Source organism: Xenopus tropicalis, chromosome 5 (assembly GCF_000004195.4).
Source record: "Xenopus tropicalis strain Nigerian chromosome 5, UCB_Xtro_10.0, whole genome shotgun sequence".
Lineage (NCBI taxonomy): Eukaryota > Metazoa > Chordata > Amphibia > Anura > Pipidae > Xenopus > Xenopus tropicalis.
In genome coordinates this window covers 153,292,673-153,314,078 of record NC_030681.2, presented here as the reverse complement: position 1 = coordinate 153,314,078, position 21,406 = coordinate 153,292,673, and the positions used below count along the sequence as shown (strand labels likewise).

Below are 21,406 nucleotides of genomic sequence, written 5' to 3'. Positions count from 1 at the left end.
TTGTGGAGTTAGATTACCCTTGGAACATCCAATCAACCTCCTGATAGGCTTCTATAGTCCCCTACTGTCTAACTAAGATACTTCAGGCCTTGCTTAACTTAGAAACATCAGAATTTTCTGCACAATAAATATAAAAAGTAATTGAAAACATGAAATAAACCCAATAGGGCTGTTCTGCCCCCAATAAGGGGTAATTATATCTTAGTTGGGATCAAGTACAGGTACTGTTTTATTATTACAGAGAAAAGGGAATCATTTAACCATTAAATAAACCCAATAGGGCTGTTCTGCCCCCAATAAGGGGTAATTATATCTTAGTTGGGATCAAGTACAGGTACTGTTTTATTATTACAGAGAAAAGGGAATCATTTAACCATTAAATAAACCCAATAGGGCTGTTCTTCCCCAATAAGGGGTAATTATATCTTAGTTGGGATCAAGTACAGGTACTGTTTTATTATTACAGAGAAAAGGGAATCATTTACCATTAAATAACCCCAATAGGGCTGTTCTGCCCCAATAAGGGGTAATTATATCTTAGTTGGGATCAAGTACAGGTACTGTTTTATTATTACAGAGAAAAGGGAATCATTTAACCATGAAATAAACCCAATAGGGCTGTTCTGCCCCCAATAAGGGGTAATTATATCTTAGTTGGGATCAAGTACAGGTACTGTTTTATTATTACAGAGAAAAGGGAATCATTTACCATTAAATAACCCCAATAGGGCTGTTCTGCCCCAATAAGGGGTAATTATATCTTAGTTGGGATCAAGTACAGGTACTGTTTTATTATTACAGAGAAAAGGGAATCATTTAACCATTAAATATACCCAATAGGGCTGTTCTGCCCCAATAAGGGGTAATTATATCTTAGTTGGGATCAAGTACAGGTACTGTTTTATTATTACAGAGAAAAGGGAATCATTTACCATTAAATAACCCCAATAGGGCTGTTCTGCCCCAATAAGGGGTAATTATATCTTAGTTGGGATCAAGTACAGGTACTGTTTTATTATTACAGAGAAAAGGGAATCATTTAACCATTAAATAAACCCAATAGGGCTGTTCTGCCCCAATAAGGGGTAATTATATCTTAGTTGGGATCAAGTACAGGTACTGTTTTATTATTACAGAGAAAAGGGAATCATTTAACCATTAAATATACCCAATAGGGCTGTTCTGCCCCAATAAGGGGTAATTATATCTTAGTTGGGATCAAGTACAGGTACTGTTTTATTATTACAGAGAAAAGGGAATCATTTACCATTAAATAACCCCAATAGGGCTGTTCTGCCCCAATAAGGGGTAATTATATCTTAGTTGGGATCAAGTACAGGTACTGTTTTATTATTACAGAGAAAAGGGAATCATTTAACCATTAGCTTTTTGTTCAGCAGCGCTCCAGTTTGGAATTTCAGCAGTTATCTGGGTGCTAGGGTCCAATATAACCTAGCAACCAGATAGTGGTTTAAAAGAGAGACAGGAATATGAAAAGAGGAGGGCCTAAAACATAAGATAAGTAATAAAAAGTACCAATAACAATAAAACTGGAGCCTCACAGAGCAATAGGTTTTTGGCTGCCGGGGTCAGTGACCCCCATTTGAAAGCTGGAAAGAGTCAGAAGAGGAAGGCAATTGATAGGAATAGGCTGTTATATAATAAACTAAAACATAACCTGAAGGCAAACCACCCCTTTAAAGGCATACCTTACCTTTAAAAGCCTATTGCAACCCCTGTTATTAGTACTATGGCAGCATTATTTATAGTAAGTCATTACTTTCACGGACTCACCTCCATGCCCCTCGCTGAACCGGCCCCCACAATACCCCCCAACGACATCCCTTGGGCTGATCCAATAGAACCCTCATGTGGGGCTGTGTTTGTTTATAATGGAGTCTATGGGAGATGGCCTTTCCATAAATTCTGAGCTTATTGGATAACAGGTCCTATACCTGTATATGCATTTTTTTCATTTAGCTTTTTGTTCAGCAGCACTCCAGTTTGGAATTTCAGCAGCTATCTGGTTGCTAGGGTCCAATGTAACCTAGCAACCACATAGTGGTTTGTGCCAATAAGGGACCCCCCTGTGCTCTATAGACACATTCTGACATACGATACAATGGCCCCTTCTCACCGCTTCATTTGCTTCCTCCACCCCATTTGCTTCTACAGCCCTAGGGCCTTACACTCCTATTTATAGACTGTGTTTCTCACCCGGGGAGACTTCCTGAATATGGCAGCATAGTAATAAACCTTTTTATTATCACATTCATTACAATGGTTCTTTGTGTAACACTTGTTCATCTAATAACCTGCACAGCAAGTGTTTTTCTTCCTGACAACAAAACCAAAGGACAGATATTGTAGGGAAAGGATAACTATTCAACTTGGGCCTAAACTATTTTTATGGGGCACTTTTTATTACTAAATGACAATGTTACACAGCAAATAATTCCCTCTGCCATTTAACCTTTTATTCTTCAACCAACAAATGTATTTGTAGCTGTAATATTGGTGTGTAGGTGCCATCTCAGTGCCTTGTGCCTGAGTCTGAGCTTTCAGCCAGCGCTACCCATTAGAACTGCTTTCAGCTAACCTATTGTTTCTCCTACTCCCATGTAACTGGAGGAGTCCCAAGCCGGACTTGGATTTCTTACTATTGAGTGCTATTCTGATACCTACTGGGAGCTGCTATCTTGCTCCCTTCCCATTGTTCTGCTGATCGGCTGCTGGGGGTGAGGGGGGGGGGGGATATCACTCCAACTTGCAGCGCAGCAGTAAAGTGTGCCTGAGTCTGAGCTTTCAGCCAGCGCTACACATTAGAACTGCTTTCAGCTAACCTATTGTTTCTCCTACTCCCATGTAACTGGAGGAGTCCCAAGCCGGACTTGGATTTCTTACTATTGAGTGCTATTCTGATACCTACTGGGAGCTGCTATCTTGCTCCCTTCCCATTGTTCTGCTGATCGGCTGCTGGGGGGGGGGGAGTAATAGCCTCTGGGAAGGGACTGGGGCTGTGGGATAGCAGGTATAGTAGGGAGAGATGGTGCCTATAGTAGCAGTGGGGGGATATTAGCCTCTGGGAAGGGACTGGGGCTGTGGGATAGCAGGTATAGTAGGGAGAGATGGTGCCTATAGTAGCAGTGGGGGGATAATAGCCTCTGGAAAGGGACTGGGGCTGTGGGATAGCAGGTATAGTAGGGAGAGATGGTGCCTATAGTAGCAGTGGGGGGATAATAGCCTCTGGGAAGGGACTGGGGCTGTGGGATAGCAGGTATAGTAGGGAGAGATGGTGCCTATAGTAGCAGTGGTGGGATAATAGCCTCTGGGAAGGGACTGGGGCTGTGGGATAGCAGGTATAGTAGGGAGAGATGGTGCCTATAGTAGCAGTGGGATAATAGCCTCTGGGAAGGGACTGGGGCTGTGGGATAGCAGGTATAGTAGGGAGAGATGGTGCCTATAGTAGCAGTGGGGGGATAATAGCCTCTGGGAAGGGACTGGGGCTGTGGGATAGCAGGTATAGTAGGGAGAGATGGTGCCTATAGTAGCAGTGGTGGGATAATAGCCTCTGGGAAGGGACTGGGGCTGTGGGATAGCAGGTATAGTAGGGAGAGATGGTGCCTATAGTAGCAGTGGGGGGATAATAGCCTCTGGGAAGGGACTGGGGCTGTGGGATAGCAGGTATAGTAGGGAGAGATGGTGCCTATAGTAGCAGTGGGGGGATATTAGCCTCTGGGAAGGGACTGTGGCTGTGGGATAGCAGGTATAGTAGGGAGAGATGGTGCCTATAGTAGCAGTGGGGGGATAATAGCCTCTGGGAAGGGACTGGGGCTGTGGGATAGCAGGTATAGTAGGGAGAGATGGTGCCTATAGTAGCAGTGGGGGGATATTAGCCTCTGGGAAGGGACTGGGGCTGTGGGATAGCAGGTATAGTAGGGAGAGATGGTGCCTATAGTAGCAGCGGGGGGATAATAGCCTCTGGGAAGGGACTGGGGCTGTGGGATAGCAGGTATAGTAGGGAGAGATGGTGCCTATAGTAACAGTGGGGGGGATAATAGCCTCTGGGAAGGGACTGGGGCTGTGGGATAGTAGGTATAGTAGGGAGAGATGGTGCCTATAGTAGCAGTGGGGGGATAATAGCCTCTGGGAAGGGACTGGGGCTGTGGGATAGCAGGTATAGTAGGGAGAGATGGTGCCTATAGTAGCAGTGGGATAATAGCCTCTGGGAAGGGACTGGGGCTGTGGGATAGCAGGTATAGTAGGGAGAGATGGTGCCTATAGTAGCAGTGGGGGGATAATAGCCTCTGGGAAGGGACTGGGGCTGTGGGATAGCAGGTATAGTAGGGAGAGATGGTGCCTATAGTAGCAGTGGGGGGATAATAGCCTCTGGGAAGGGACTGGGGCTGTGGGATAGCAGGTATAGTAGGGAGAGATGGTGCCTATAGTAGCAGTGGGGGGATAATAGCCTCTGGGAAGGGACTGGGGCTGTGGGATAGCAGGTATAGTAGGGAGAGATGGTGCCTATAGTAGCAGTGGGGGGATAATAGCCTCTGGGAAGGGACTGGGGCTGTGGGATAGCAGGTATAGTAGGGAGAGATGTTGTCTATAGTAGCAGTGGGGGGATATTAGCCTCTGGGAAGGGACTGTGGCTGTGGGATAGCAGGTATAGTAGGGAGAGATGGTGCCTATAGTAGCAGTGGGGGATAATAGCCTCTGGGAAGGGACTGGGGCTGTGGGATAGCAGGTATAGTAGGGAGAGATGGTGCCTATAGTAGCAGTGGGGGGATATTAGCCTCTGGGAAGGGACTGGGGCTGTGGGATAGCAGGTATAGTAGGGAGAGATGGTGCCTATAGTAGCAGTGGGGGGATAATAGCCTCTGGGAAGGGACTGGGGCTGTGGGATAGCAGGTATAGTAGGGAGAGATGGTGCCTATAGTAGCAGTGGGGGGATAATAGCCTCTGGGAAGGGACTGGGGCTGTGGGATAGCAGGTATAGTAGGGAGAGATGGTGCCTATAGTAGCAGTGGGGGGATAATAGCCTCTGGGAAGGGACTGGGGCTGTGGGATAGCAGGTATAGTAGGGAGAGATGGTGCCTATAGTAGCAGTGGGGGGATAATAGCCTCTGGGAAGGGACTGGGGCTGTGGGATAGCAGGTATAGTAGGGAGAGATGGTGCCTATAGTAACAGTGGGGGGGATAATAGCCTCTGGGAAGGGACTGGGGCTGTGGGATAGCAGGTATAGTAGGGAGAGATGGTGCCTATAGTAGCAGCGGGGGGATAATAGCCTCTGGGAAGGGACTGGGGCTGTGGGATAGCAGGTATAGTAGGGAGAGATGGTGCCTATAGTAACAGTGGGGGGGATAATAGCCTCTGGGAAGGGACTGGGGCTGTGGGATAGTAGGTATAGTAGGGAGAGATGGTGCCTATAGTAGCAGTGGGGGGATAATAGCCTCTGGGAAGGGACTGGGGCTGTGGGATAGCAGGTATAGTAGGGAGAGATGGTGCCTATAGTAGCAGTGGGGGGATAATAGCCTCTGGGAAGGGACTGGGGCTGTGGGATAGCAGGTATAGTAGGGAGAGATGGTGCCTATAGTAGCAGTGGGGGGGATAATAGCCTCTGGGAAGGGACTGGGGCTGTGGGATAGCAGGTATAGTAGGGAGAGATGGTGCCTATAGTAGCAGTGGGATAATAGCCTCTGGGAAGGGACTGGGGCTGTGGGATAGCAGGTATAGCAGGGAGAGATGCAGTTCAGCAATAGTGGAAGTGCTAGAAGGTAAATCAATGATGCCATTTGAACCAATCAATCCCTGCCAGACCCCACTAATCCCATCTGCCAGTATAATAGACATTTAAACAAAGCCGCTGGGTTAACAAAGAACCCGTTGGTCTAATTACAAAGTGCAAATGTTTTGAAACCCAATAAAGTCCCGGTGCCACAATGTTCTTTCTCACACAAAACCTCAACATGAAGAAGGATCTGGAAATATTGTGCATTTATCGCTCTTCCAAAGACTCAGTGGGCAGATGCCTTGCCGGCGCGTGGGAGGAACACGCATGTTAATCGCACAAATCTCCTACAATTAGGAGCCCAAATTTAATTTCTTACTTAGTATCCGTCTGACCTGCTAATTAGCAGGAACCCAAAAAATATATAAAAATGGGTAAAAATGTGGGACTTCTGGGATTGTTCAGATTTACAGAGAAACATATCAGCGTCTGCATGTTATTTATTTACTGTCTACATATTCTCTTCAGTAACTACAAATACATATCCAAAAAGTGGAGCAAAAATGAGTTTTGCCCCAGTGAGCTTACAATCTAAGGTCCCTATCCCATTCCCATCAGTCCCTGCCCCAGTGAGCTTACAATCTAAGGTCCCTATCCCATTCCCATCAGTCCCTGCCCCAGTGAGCTTACAATCTAAGGTCCCTATCACATTCTCATCAGTCCCTGCCCCAGTGAGCTTACAATCTAAGGTCCCTATCCCATTCCCATCAGCCCCTGCCCCAGTGAGCTTACAATCTAAGGTCCCTATCCCATTCCCATCAGCCCCTGCCCCAGTGAGCTTACAATCTAAGGTCCCTATCCCATTCCCATCAGTCCCTGCCCCAGTGAGCTTACAATCTAAGGTCCCTATCACATTCCCATCAGACCCTGCCCCAGTGAGCTTACAATCTAAGGTTCCTATCCCATTCCCATCAGTCCCTGCCCCAGTGAGCTTACAATCTAAGGTCCCTATCACATTCCCATCAGCCCCTGCCCCAGTGAGCTAACAATCTAAGGTCCCTATCCCATCAGTCCCTGCCCCAGTGAGCTTACAATCTAAGGTCCCTATCACATTCCCATCAGTCCCTGCCCCAGTGAGCTTACAATCTAAGGTCCCTATCCCATTCCCATCAGCCCCTGCCCCAGTGAGCTTACAATCTAAGGTCCCTATCACGTTCCCATCAGTCCCTGCCACAGTGAGCTTACAATCTAAGGTCCCTATCACATTCCCATCAGCCCCTGCCCCAGTGAGCTTACAATCTAAGGTCCCTATCACATTCCCATCAGTCCCTGCCCCAGTGAGCTTACAATCTAAGGTCCCTATCCCGTTCCCATCAGCCCCTGCCCCAGTGAGCTTACAATCTAAGGTCCCTATCACGTTCCCATCAGTCCCTGCCACAGTGAGCTTACAATCTAAGGTCCCTATCACATTCCCATCAGCCCCTGCCCCAGTGAGCTTACAATCTAAGGTCCCTATCACATTCCCATCAGCCCCTGCCCCAGTGAGCTTACAATCTAAGGTCCCTATCCCATTCCCATCAGTCTCTGCCCCAGTGAGCTTACAATCTAAGGTCCCTATCCCATTCCCATCAGTCCCTGCCCCAGTGAGCTTACAATCTAAGGTCCCTATCACATTCCCATCAGTCCCTGCCCCAGTGAGCTTACAATCTAAGGTCCCTATCACATTCCCATCAGTCCCTGCCCCAGTGAGCTTACAATCTAATGTCCCTATCACATTCCCATCAGTCCCTGCCCCAGTGAGCTTACAATCTAAGGTCCCTATCACATTCCCATCAGTCCCTGCCCCAGTGAGCTTACAATCTAAGGTCCCTATCACATTCCCAGTCCCTGCCCCAGTGGAGCTGATACAGAACAGAGCTCACTATTGCCCCCCACCCCGCACAAGGATATGTGTGTCAGCCCCTTGGCACTGCCAGGCTCTCATCCCTAATTCATATTTGTCACTAATTATCTGCCACCCTCACAGCTGCCCCTTTTGGCAGCGTATATAAAGCTCCCATCTGACACTCGCACTAACGAGACTAATTGTGCCGGTGCAATGTGGCGCTTCATTTCCTCACAATTGCCAGCCAAGTGTCCTCAGGAAAACGTGGCCCTATCCGAGCGGGTCCTTCATGCGCCGGAAAGAGCTGCCGCGCAAGCAGACCCCGGCGCTACCAGAAGCGGGTACAGCGGAGATTATTGCGTATAATGAAAAGCAGCAGCTGATAAGAACTGACACCATCTGACAGAAGCTCAATAGACGCGAACAGTTTGTTCCCAAGTGTCGCACATCCAGGCGGCGTCTCTTTTAGCTCTCGCCGCTGTCACATTCGGAAATTTACTAAATATTGCTGTGATTTAAGTTTAATTGTAAAACTTCCTCCCTGTATATATTCACTGCTGGGTCTGACTACTGAAACAATGTAGCAGGAACCAGTGGGTTAACAAACTGAAAGGTATAAGCACCACACTGCTTTAAATTGCAAATAAAATTCTTATTGCATTAAATTTACCGAAACTTTCACCTTTTTCTTGTTCCCTATATATTTGTCCACTTTCAGAATCCCTATTTTGCAGTAATCTAATATGTCTGGGGTTAATATAATGCTCTAAATCCATTTTCTTCAGTGAATCTACTGGCATGTCTGGGGTTAATGCAATCCTCTGCATCCATTTTCTACAGTGATCTTACTAGCATGTCTGGGGTTAATGCAATGCTCTAAATCCATTTTCTTCAGTGATCTTACTGGCATGTCTGGGGTTAATGCAATCCTCTGCATCCATTTTCTACAGTGATCTTACTGGCATGTCTGGGGTTAATGCAATGCTCTAAATCCATTTTCTTCAGTGATTTTACTGGCATGTCTGGGGTTAATGCAATGCTCTAAATCCATTTTCTTCAGTGATCTTACTGGCATGTCTGGGGTTAATGCAATCCTCTGCATCCATTTTCTACAGTGATCTTACTAGCATGTCTGGGGTTAATGCAATGCTCTAAATCCATTTTCTTCAGTGAATCTACTGGCATGTCTGGGGTTAATGCAATCCTCTGCATCCATTTTCTACAGTGATCTTACTAGCATGTCTGGGGTTAATGCAATGCTCTAAATCCATTTTCTTCAGTGATCTTACTGGCATGTCTGGGGTTAATGCAATCCTCTGCATCCATTTTCTACAGTGATCTTACTGGCATGTCTGGGGTTAATGCAATGCTCTAAATCCATTTTCTTCAGTGATTTTACTGGCATGTCTGGGGTTAATGCAATGCTCTAAATCCATTTTCTTCAGTGATCTTACTGGCATGTCTGGGGTTAATGCAATCCTCTGCATCCATTTTCTACAGTGATCTTACTGGCATGTCTGGGGTTAATGCAATATTCTAAATCCATTTTCTTCAGTGAATTTACTGGCATGTCTGGGGTTTATGGAATGCTTTGAATGTATTTTCTTCAGTGATCTTACTGACATGTCTGGGGTTAATGCAATCCTCTGCATACATTTTCTACAGTGATCTTACTGGCATGTCTGGGGTTAATGCAATGCTCTAAATCCATTTTCTTCAGTGATTTTACTGGCATGTCTGGGGTTAATGCAATACTCTAAATCCATTTTCTTCAGTGAATTTACTGGCATGTCTGGGGTTTATGGAATGCTTTGAATGTATTTTCTTCAGTGACCTTACTGGCATGTCTGGGGTTAATGCAATCCTCTGCATCCATTTTCTATAGTGATCTTACTGGCATGTCTGGGGTTTATGGAATGCTCTGAATGTATTTTCTTCAGTGATCTTACTGACATGTTAAGAGTTAATGGTAATGCTCATTCTCCTTCTGGTGCTAGGGACACAAGCTAATAGCTGGAGTGTGTACCTATGTGTCTCATTATTAATACATTAATTTAAGTAATTATGATGCAGCAGCACGTAGGAATGTGTATAGATTTCTTAGACTATGTGATAATGCTCTAAAGCCAATTTCTGCAGTGATCTTACTGGCATGTCTGGGGTTAATGCAATCCTCTGACTCCATTTTTTCACAGTGATCTTACTGACATGCCTGGGGTAATGCCATGTTCTAAGTCCATTTCTTCAGTGAACTTAATGGAGTGTCTGGGGTTAATGCAATCCTCTGCATCCATTTTCTACAGTGATCTTACTGGCATGTCTGGGGTTAATGCAATCCTCTGCATCCATTTTCTACAGTGATCTTACTGGCATGTCTGGGGTTAATGCAATCCTCTGCATCCATTTTCTACAGTGATCTTACTGGCATGTCTGGGGTTAATACAATCCTCTGAATCCATTTTTCACAGTGATCTTACTGACATGCCTGGGGTATGCCATGTTCTAAGCCCATTTCTTCAGTGAACTTAATGGAGTGTCTGGGGTTAATGCAATCCTCTCCATCCATTTTCTTCAGTGATCTTACTGGCATGTCTGGGGTTCCTTCTTCTCTCATTCCCCCTTTTGTTCATTCATGTTTCTAAATGTCATTTCTATCCTCCGCCTTCCCCTCTTTCCCTTGTTTCTTTCTCTCAGGACACAACCGCCCAAATTTGTATCAGAATATTTTAGTAGGTACATATCTACACACACACTTACACATATATATTGTGTGGCCACTACCATGAATGTCACAAGGTAATGCCATGTTCTAAGCCCATTTCTTCAGTGAACTTAATGGAGTGTCTGGGGTAAATGCAGTCCTCTGCATCCATTTTCTACAGTGATCTTACTGGCATATCTGGGGTTAATGCAATCCTCTGCATCCATTTTCTTCAGTGATCTTACTGGCATGTCTGGGGTTCCTTCTTCTCTCATTCCCCCTTTTGTTCATCCATGTTTCTAAATGTCATTTCTATCCTCCGCCTTCCCCTCTTTCCCTTGTTTCTTTCTCTCAGGACACAACCTCCCAAATTTGTATCAGAATATTTTAGTAGGTACATATCTACACACACACATATACACATATATATTGTGTGCCCACTACCATGAATGTCACAGGGAAAGCTTAAATGACTATTAAATAACAATTTAGTAAGAATTAAAAAATAATCACATGTTATATCTTGGGTGGGATTATGCCCCTTGTAAAATAAATTTGACACCTTTGCAGAATTGGCTGTTGAACCAATATACAATATATATATATATAGAACCAAATAGCCGCCGTCCCCTAAACACCCCCCCCCCCCCACGGGGTATATATGGTAACGCCAGATCTCGTAACGCACGCAGCTACTCCCTGACTTACTCACGTGTGTGTGTGATATTCCTGTCTCTTTCCAACTGTTTTATCATCTGGAGAGAGATAGTGAGTCAGTCACATAAACATAAAGCTTCTAATATTCTCATATATATTTATATCAGTACAGTAACTACTCTGCATAGTAAAACACCACTTATGTGTGTACATACAGTATATTGGATATATATGCAATATAAAGGTAAAAATAAACTGGCAGAGATCCTGATGACCTTTGTAAGCAGCAGTCCTGCCCTGCTTTATGGCTGAGATTCTAGCTATCTGTATAACAGAGCATTCTGTCACAGTGGCACAGATCCTATCTGATCCCCCCATTGTAAGCAGCAGTCCTGCCCTGCTTTATGGCTGAGATTCTAGCTATCTGTATAACAGAGCATTCTGTCACAGTGGCACAGATCCTATCTGATCCCCCCCATTGTAAGCAGCAGTCCTGCCCTGCTTTATGGCTGAGATTCTAGCTATCTGTATAACAGAGCATTCTGTCACAGTGGCACAGATCCTATCTGATCCCCCCATTGTAAGCAGCAGTCCTGCCCTGCTTTATGGCTGAGATTCTAGCTATCTGTATAACAGAGCATTCTGTCACAGTGGCACAGATCCTATCTGATCCCCCCATTGTAAGCAGCAGTCCTGCCCTGCTTTATGGCTGAGATTCTAGCTATCTGTATAACAGAGCATTCTGTCACAGTGGCACAGATCCTATCTGATCCCCCCATTGTAAGCAGCAGTCCTGCCCTGCTTTATGGCTGAGATTCTAGCTATCTGTATAACAGAGCATTCTGTCACAGTGGCACAGATCCTATCTGATCCCCCCATTGTAAGCAGCAGTCCTGCCCTGCTTTATGGCTGAGATTCTAGCTATCTGTATAACAGAGCATTCGATCACAGTGGCACAGATCCTATCTGAACCCCCATTGTAAGCAGCAGTCCTGCCCTGCTTTATGGCTGAGATTCTAGCTATCTGTATAACAGAGCATTCTGTCACAGTGGCACAGATCCTATCTGATCCCCCCCATTGTAAGCAGCAGTCCTGCCCTGCTTTATGGCTGAGATTCTAGCTATCTGTATAACAGAGCATTCTGTCACAGTGGCACAGATCCTATCTGATCCCCCCCATTGTAAGCAGCAGTCCTGCCCTGCTTTATGGCTGAGATTCTAGCTATCTGTATAACAGAGCATTCTGTCACAGTGGCACAGATCCTATCTGATCCCCCCATTGTAAGCAGCAGTCCTGCCCTGCTTTATGGCTGAGATTCTAGCTATCTGTATAACAGAGCATTCTGTCACAGTGGCACAGATCCTATCTGATCCCCCCATTGTAAGCAGCAGTCCTGCCCTGCTTTATGGCTGAGATTCTAGCTATCTGTATAACAGAGCATTCTGTCACAGTGGCACAGATCCTATCTGATCCCCCCCATTGTAAGCAGCAGCCCTGCCCTGCTTTATGGCTGAGATTCTAGCTATCTGTATAACAGAGCATTCTGTCACAGTGGCACAGATCCTATCTGATCCCCCCATTGTAAGCAGCAGTCCTGCCCTGCTTTATGGCTGAGATTCTAGCTATCTGTATAACAGAGCATTCTGTCACAGTGGCACAGATCCTATCTGATCCCCCCCATTGTAAGCAGCAGTCCTGCCCTGCTTTATGGCTGAGATTCTAGCTATCTGTATAACAGAGCATTCTGTCACAGTGGCACAGATCCTATCTGATCCCCCCATTGTAAGCAGCAGTCCTGCCCTGCTTTATGGCTGAGATTCTAGCTATCTGTATAACAGAGCATTCTGTCACAGTGGTACAGATCCTATACTCATTGTAAGCAGCAATCAACTTATATATATACATGTAATTATGTTTGTGACACATTTACACTGGATAATATATACATTTATATAATTACATGACTGGTCGTGTGAAGGAAGTGCAAAAAAATCAAGGAAAGAGTGATTAATGTGACTGATTGTGTAACACAGACGCCAGACACTACAACACGTTCCCATTTTGGTTTCCCTGCTTCCTCACCTAGTGGCATTATTGCATGAAAGCCAACTGAAATCATTTATAGTTGAACTGAATGTGCAAATGTCCAGACTAAGGATAGCATCGTGAAGGGGAGGGGGGTAATACACCCCATTATTGGTTTTTAGCATGTATCATGGCTGTCATGTCATTGATGGAACTGTAACACATACTGAATGGGAAAGATTGCCCCCTCTCTGTACAGGCTATGAGCAAACTTAGGGGGCTGTTCCTGCTGAATTGTGCTTAGTACAGGGGAATCCCTATCTGCCATAGTTTTATGGTATCTCTCTGTACAGGCTATGAGCAAACTTAGGGGGCTGTTCCTGCTGAATTGTGCTTAGTACAGGGGAATCCCTATGTGCCATAGTTTTATGGTATCTCTCTGTACAGGCTATGAGCAAACTTAGGAGGCTGTTCCTGCTGAATTGTGCTTAGTACAGGGGAATCCCTATGCTGCCATAGTTTTATGGGATCTCTCTGTACAGGCTATGAGCAAACTTAGGGGGCTGTTCCTGCTGAATTGTGCTTAGTACAGGGGAATCCCTATGTGCCATAGTTTTATGGTATCTCTCTGTACAGACTATGAGCAAACTTAGGGGGCTGTTCCTGCTGAATTGTGCTTAGTACAGGGGAATCCCTATCTGCCATAGTTTTATGGTATCTCTCTGTACAGGCTATGAGCAAACTTAGGAGGCTGTTCCTGCTGAATTGTGCTTAGTACAGGGGAATCCCTATCTGCCATAGTTTTATGGGATCTCTCTGTACAGGTTATGAGCAAACTTAGGGGGCTGTTCCTGCTGAATTGTGCTTAGTACAGGGGAATCCCTATGTGTCATAGTTTTATGGTATCTCTCAGTACAGGCTATGAGCAAACTTAGGGGGCTGTTCCTGCTGAATTGTGCTTAGTACAAGGGAATCCCTATGTGCCATAGTTTTATGGTATCTCTCTGTACAGACTATGAGCAAACTTAGGGGATCTCTTTGTACAGAGTTAATTTTTATTTGTTTTTTATCTTTGCTTCCTATGAGTTAACTTCTTTGTATATATGATTGAGTAACGTGCTTGTTCTCTAATTGTCTCATATTGTGTAACCTCCCCCAGACTGTGTGGGATTGCTTTCTCTCTCACTATTCAAGTCTGTATCTCTGCATGACTCCTAGCGATATCCATATACATCCCCCACATATACTAAGCTCATTACTTTTCCTAAAATGCACAATGTTATATAATCTATAGTAAAGACCAGAGAATGTGGCTTTGAGACAGCAGGTATAGTAGGGAGAGATGGTGCCTATAGTAGCAGTGGGATAATAGCCTCTGGGAAGGGACTGGGGCTGTGGGATAGCAGGTATAGTAGGGAGAGATGGTGCCTATAGTAGCAGTGGGGGAATAATAGCCTCTGGGAAGGGACTGGGGCTGTGGGATAGCAGGTATAGTAGGGAGAGATGGTGCCTATAGTAGCAGTGGGGGGATAATAGCCTCTGGGAAGGGACTGGGGCTGTGGGATAGCAGGTATAGTAGGGAGAGATGGTGCCTATAGTAGCAGTGGGGGGATAATAGCCTCTGGGAAGGGACTGGGGCTGTGGGATAGCAGGTATAGTAGGGAGAGATGGTGCCTATAGTAGCAGTGGGATAATAGCCCCTGGGAAGGGACTGGGGCTGTGGGATAGCAGGTATAGTAGGGAGAGATGGTGCCTATAGTAGCAGTGGGGGGATAATAGCCTCTGGGAAGGGACTGGGGCTGTGGGATAGCAGGTATAGTAGGGAGAGATGGTGCCTATAGTAGCAGTGGGGGGATAATAGCCTCTGGGAAGGGACTGGGGCTGTGGGATAGCAGGTATAGTAGAGAGAGATGGTGCCTATAGTAGCAGTGGGGGGATAATAGCCTCTGGGAAGGGACTGGGGCTGTGGGATAGCAGGTATAGTAGGGAGAGATGGTGCCTATAGTAGCAGTGGGGGGATAATAGCCTCTGGGAAGGGACTGGGGCTGTGGGATAGCAGGTATAGTAGGGAGAGATGGTGCCTATAGTAGCAGTGGGGGGATAATAGCCTCTGGGAAGGGACTGGGGCTGTGGGATAGCAGGTATAGTAGGGAGAGATGGTGCCTATAGTAGCAGTGGGGGGATAATAGCCTCTGGGAAGGGACTGGGGCTGTGGGATAGCAGGTATAGTAGGGAGAGATGGTGCCTATAGTAGCAGTGGGGGGATAATAGCCTCTGGGAAGGGACTGGGGCTGTGGGATAGCAGGTATAGTAGGGAGAGATGGTGCCTATAGTAGCAGTGGGGGGATAATAGCCTCTGGGAAGGGACTGGGGCTGTGGGATAGCAGGTATAGTAGGGAGAGATTGTGCCTATAGTAGCAGTGGGGGGATAATAGCCTCTGGGAAGGGACTGGGGCTGTGGGATAGCAGGTATAGTAGGGAGAGATGGTGCCTATAGTAGCAGTGGGGGGATAATAGCCTCTGGGAAGGGACTGGGGCTGTGGGATAGCAGGTATAGTAGGGAGAGATGGTGCCTATAGTAGCAGTGGGGGGATAATAGCCTCTGGGAAGGGACTGGGGCTGTGGGATAGCAGGTATAGTAGGGAGAGATGGTGCCTATAGTAGCAGTGGGGGGATAATAGCCTCTGGGAAGGGACTGGGGCTGTGGGATAGCAGGTATAGTAGGGAGAGATGGTGCCTATAGTAGCAGTGGGGGATAATAGCCTCTGGGAAGGGACTGGGGCTGTGGGATAGCAGGTATAGTAGGGAGAGATGGTGCCTATAGTAGCAGTGGGGGGATAATAGCCTCTGGGAAGGGACTGGGGCTGTGGGATAGCAGGTATAGTAGGGAGAGATGGTGCCTATAGTAGCAGTGGGGGGATAATAGCCTCTGGGAAGGGACTGGGGCTGTGGGATAGCAGGTATAGTAGGGAGAGATGGTGCCTATAGTAGCAGTGGGATAATAGCCTCTGGGAAGGGACTGGGGCTGTGGGATAGCAGGTATAGTAGGGAGAGATGGTGCCTATAGTAGCAGTGGGGGGATAATAGCCTCTGGGAAGGGACTGGGACTGTGGGATAGCAGACATTTCTAAACTGCTGCTAAGAATACAGACAAGTAGATTCAGTTTCTCACAGGAACTAAACATTTAGACCTATGGTAGAAAACATCTGTTTTGCAGAACTTTCTATTTACAGTTTTAGTCCTAATTTACAGGAAATTTATTAGTAATCAGTAACTGCAGTCAGGGCCGCCCCCTGGGATCATAGGAGTCACAGTGCACACAAACAAGCCAAGGCACACATACATGCTAGGCCCCATCAGCCAATGAATGGGCAGAGTTCTGCCTTTTGCTCCCACACTACTTCCTGTTACAGTTAGAGCTGCATCACTTCCTGTCAGCTGATCTCTGAGGGGGCACACAGCCCATCACTAAATGGCGGCTCAAGGGAAAGGATGTAAAAGGGCAATATTTACTGATATATATATTCCAGTTTGGGGAGATTCTTTAATAGGTCCCTTAACATAATATAAACTGTCCGTTGGTTACGTATTCATTCTGGGGGTGTAGTTTCCCTTTAATCGGAGGAAAATGCAGCTAAATCTATGGATTTCTATGAGAGGGTCTATACATTTATTCGCAGCCCTCTCCCGCCCGCGCCACAAACCGAACTTATTGCAGTGAGTTGTTGAGCAGTTTCCAAGCTATTTCTGTCCATTGTTCTCCTACCCGCGCCTGAGATCTCAGCCCCCTCTCTCTCTGTAGGTGCCACGCATAAAAATAGGAATAAGTAAATCTCTTTTCTCCAAAAACATTTAATTGTAACCAAGGGCCTCTGTATGGGGAGGGGCTAGTGTGTGCAATAAAGCATGGGAATAAAGGGGTTAAATTACCATAAGGATCAGTGTGCTCTAGTGTCGCCCCAAGTTGGGCAGTGAGGGGTTACAGTACAGGTATGGGACCTGGTATCCAGAATGCTCAGGACCTGGGGTTTTCCGGATTATAGGCTTGTTCTGCCCCCAATAAGGGGTAATTATATCTTAGTTGGGATCAAGTACAGGTACTGTTTTATTATTACAGAGAAAAGGGAATCATTTAACCATGAAATAAACCCAATAGGGCTGTTCTGCCCCCAATAAGGGGTAATTATATCTTAGTTGGGATCAAGTACAGGTACTGTTTTATTATTAGAGAGAAAAGGGAATCATTTAACCATGAAATAAACCCAATAGGGCTGTTCTGCCCCCAATAAGGGGTAATTATATCTTAGTTGGGATCAAGTACAGGTACTGTTTTATTATTACAGAGAAAAGGGAATCATTTAACCATTAAATAAACCCAATAGGACTGTTCTGCCCCCAATAAGGGGTAATTATATCTTAGTTGGGATCAAGTACAGGTACTGTTTTATTATTACAGAGAAAAGGGAATCATTTAACCATGAAATAAACCCAATAGGGCTGTTCTGCCCCCAATAAGGGGTAATTATATCTTAGTTGGGATCAAGTACAGGTACTGTTTTATTATTACAGAGAAAAGGGAATCATTTAACCATGAAATAAACCCAATAGGACTGTTCTGCCCCCAATAAGGGGTAATTATATCTTAGTTGGGATCAAGTACAGGTACTGTTTTATTATTACAGAGAAAAGGGAATCATTTAACCATTAAATCAGGGGTCTCAAACTCGCGGCCCGCGGGCCATTTGCGGCCCTCGGTACAATATTTTGTGGCCCTCACCAACGCCTTCTCAAAAGCAATGAATGGATTGCGATTTTTATTGCGATTCAAGAGATAATGCAAGGCACGGCGGGCGGGAGCTGCTGATTGCGGAAATGACGTTATGCCATCATAAGGAGCTAATTGTGCACACAGAACGTCTACCCATAATAACTGTTATGATGGCATAACGTCATTTCCGCAATCAGCAGCTCCCTCCCGCCGTGCCTTGCATTATCCCTTGAAAGCCAATTTTTTGTGAAATCCCTTATGCGGCCCAGCCTCATCCTGACTTTGCCTCCTGCGGCCCCCAGGTAAATTGAGTTTGAGCCCCCTGCATTAAATAAACCCAATAGGGCTGTTCTGCCCCCAATAAGGGGTAATTATATCTTAGTTGGGATCAAGTACAGGTACTGTTTTATTATTACAGAGAAAAGGGAATCATTTAACCATTAAATAAACCCAATAGGGCTGTTCTGCCCCCAATAAGGGGTAATTATATCTTAGTTGGGATCAAGTACAGGTACTGTTTTATTATTACAGAGAAAAGGGAATCATTTAACCATTAAATAAACCCAATAGGGCTGTTCTGCCCCCAATAAGGGGTAATTATATCTTAGTTGGGATCAAGTACAGGTACTGTTTTATTATTACAGAGAAAAGGGAATCATTTAACCATTAAATCAGTGATCCCCAACCAGTAGCTCGTGAGCAACATGTTGCTCACCAATCCCTTGGATGTTGCTCCCAGTGGCCTCAAAGCAGGTGCTAATTTTTTGAATACTTGGCTTGGAGGCAAGTTTTGGTTGCATAAAACCCTAAGTAAAGCCAAACAGAGCCTTCTGTAGGCTGCCAGCTCACATGGGGGCTACCAAATAGCCAATTATAGCCCATATTTGGCACCTCCAGGTACATTTTTCATGCTTGTGTTGCTCCCCAACGCTTCTTACATTTGAATGTTGCTCACGTGTAAAAAAGGTTGGGGATCCCTGCATTAAATAAACCCAATAGGGCTGTTCTGCCCCCAATAAGGGGTAATTATATCTTAGTTGGGATCAAGTACAGGTACTGTTTTATTATTACAGAGAAAAGGGAATCATTTAACCATGAAATAAACCCAATAGGGCTGTTCTGCCCCCAATAAGGGGTAATTATATCTTAGTTGGGATCAAGTACAGGTACTGTTTTATTATTACAGAGAAAAGGGAATCATTTAACCATTAAATAAACCCAATAGGGCTGTTCTGCCCCAATAAGGGGTAATTATATCTTAGTTGGGATCAAGTACAGGTACTGTTTTATTATTACAGAGAAAAGGGAATCATTTAACCATTAAATAAACCCAATAGGGCTGTTCTGCCCCCAATAAGGGGTAATTATATCTTAGTTGGGATCAAGTACAGGTACTGTTTTATTATTACAGAGAAAAACAAAATCATTTTTAAAAATTTGAATTATTTGCTTATAATGGAGTCTATAGGAGATGCCCTTTCCGTAATTCGGAATAATGGGTTTCCGGATAAGGGATCCTATACCTGTACCATAGTTACGGCAGTGGAGGTGTTTGTTATAACCTTTAGCAGCAGCGGTATAACTTGGTCGCGCCAGACCCCCCTGCAAGAAATCATATAAGGGGCCCGGCCCAAACAGTAGTGTATTGGTAGTTTTGCTGCTGCCTAGCAGTACGGTTCATGTCCTGCTGCAAATAACTCAGTCCTGCTGTTCAGCAGTCGGACACTCCCGGATCTGTTACTTGGTACAACCGAATATTCATGCCGTTACCTGGGACTCAGCATGAGTGAGTTGTCAGCAGCAGCAGGATTTAATGGTTAATAACTACACATACAGCTAGAATATCCGCCTCTTGTTATAATGGGAATATATTTGCCTGACATTCCCGCATTTAACAAGTCGGAGAACATAACGAGCCTATAAATGACTCCCGTATCGGAGCGACGCTTGCAGCCGTCTGGATCATTATCCGGCAGCAGCGAGGTAGAAGGGTCCCTTTACATACAGACGATGTTCCCCGGGAACATATATTCTTTATTCTTGTGTTGTTGTTTGTTTTATTTACCTAAATTCGCTGCAGGATTGAGCTGCTCGCAGCAGGAAAAACTGTAACATCCCAGGAATCTCACTGACAAAGAGTTAGAGAAACAATAAACCAGTACCGCACCGTCACTGGATTGGCCCAGGCACACAGGGAGGATTTGGGGGGGCTGTCGTATGACTCCCACTCTTTTCTAAAGCAGTATTTTCGCACCCAATTAACACACAGTAACAGTTTAATTATCTCAGTCTGATCAAGGGCCCCTGTGAAATTACACTACTCCTCTTAATTAACAGAGATGAGATTAAGATTTATGGGCAGGCACTGCTCTGTATAATCAGCGAGACCCCCAGTCCTTACCCATAATTTTGGGTTACTCCCAGCAGTGCAGGGGTTACATCCACAGACCCTTTACATTCATCCCCCACAATGTGACTGTAAGCTCTTTTGGGCAGGGCTCCCTTCACCTCTTGTATCGGTTACTGATTGCTTTATATGTTACTCCTTGTAGAGTGTAAGCTCTTTTGGGCAGGGCTCCCTTCCCCTCTTGTATCGGTTACTGATTGCTTTATATGTTACTCCTTGTAGAGTGTAAGCTCTTTTGGGCAGGGCTCCCTTCCCCTCTTGTATCGGTTACTGATTGCTTTATATGTTACTCCTTGTAGAGTGTAAGCTCTTTTGGGCAGGGCTCTCTTCCCCTCTTGTATCGGTTATTGTTTGCTTTATATGTTACTGCTTGTAGATTGTAAGCTCTTTTGGGCAGGGCTCCCTTCCCCTCCTGTATCGGTTATTGGTTGCTTTATATGTTACTCCTTGTAGATTGTAAGCTCTTTTGGGCAGGGCTCTCTTCCCCTCCTGTATCGGTTACTGATTGCTTTATATGTTACTCCTTGTAGAGTGTAAGCTCTTTTGGGCAGGGCTCCCTTCACCTCCTGTATCGGTTATTGGTTGCTTTATATGTTACTCCTTGTAGAGTGTAAGCTCTTTTGGGCAGGGCTCCCTTCCCCTCCTGTATCGGTTACTGATTGCTTTATATGTTACTCCTTGTAGAGTGTAAGCTCTTTTGGGCAGGGCTCCCTTCACCTCCTGTATAGGTTATTGATTGCTTTATATGTTACTCCTTGTAGAGTGTAAGCTATTTTGGGCAGGGCTCCCTTCCCCTCCTGTATCGGTTACTGATTGCTTTATATGTTACTCCTTGTAGAGTGTAAGCTATTTTGGGCAGGGCTCCCTTCCCCTCCTGTATAGGTTATTGATTGCTTTATATGTTACTCCTTGTAGAGTGTAAGCTCTTTTGGGCAGGGCTCCCTTCCCCTCCTGTATAGGTTATTGATTGCTTTATATGTTACTCCTTGTAGAGTGTAAGCTCTTTTGGGCAGGGCTCCCTTCACCTCCTGTATAGGTTATTGATTGCTTTATATGTTACTCCTTGTAGAGTGTAAGCTCTTTTGGGCAGGGCTCCCTTCCCCTCCTGTATCGGTTACTGATTGCTTTATATGTTACTCCTTGTAGAGTGTAAGCTCTTTTGGGCAGGGCTCCCTTCACCTCCTGTATAGGTTATTGATTGCTTTATATGTTACTCCTTGTAGATTGTA

The 21,406-nt window shown here is 45.4% G+C and overlaps 1 protein-coding gene across 4 annotated transcripts in view; it reads right to left on the bottom strand.

The window, feature by feature from the left end:
* The window catches only part of ptk2b (protein tyrosine kinase 2 beta), a 78,594-nt gene that overhangs the window by 45,334 nt on the left and 11,854 nt on the right, over window positions 1-21,406 (bottom strand). Inside the window, exon 2 of one of the 4 annotated variants that reach the window (XM_031901666.1) lies at window positions 11,031-11,073. The gene's annotated coding sequence lies outside the window, so the exon portion shown is untranslated. 4 annotated transcript variants of the gene reach the window in all.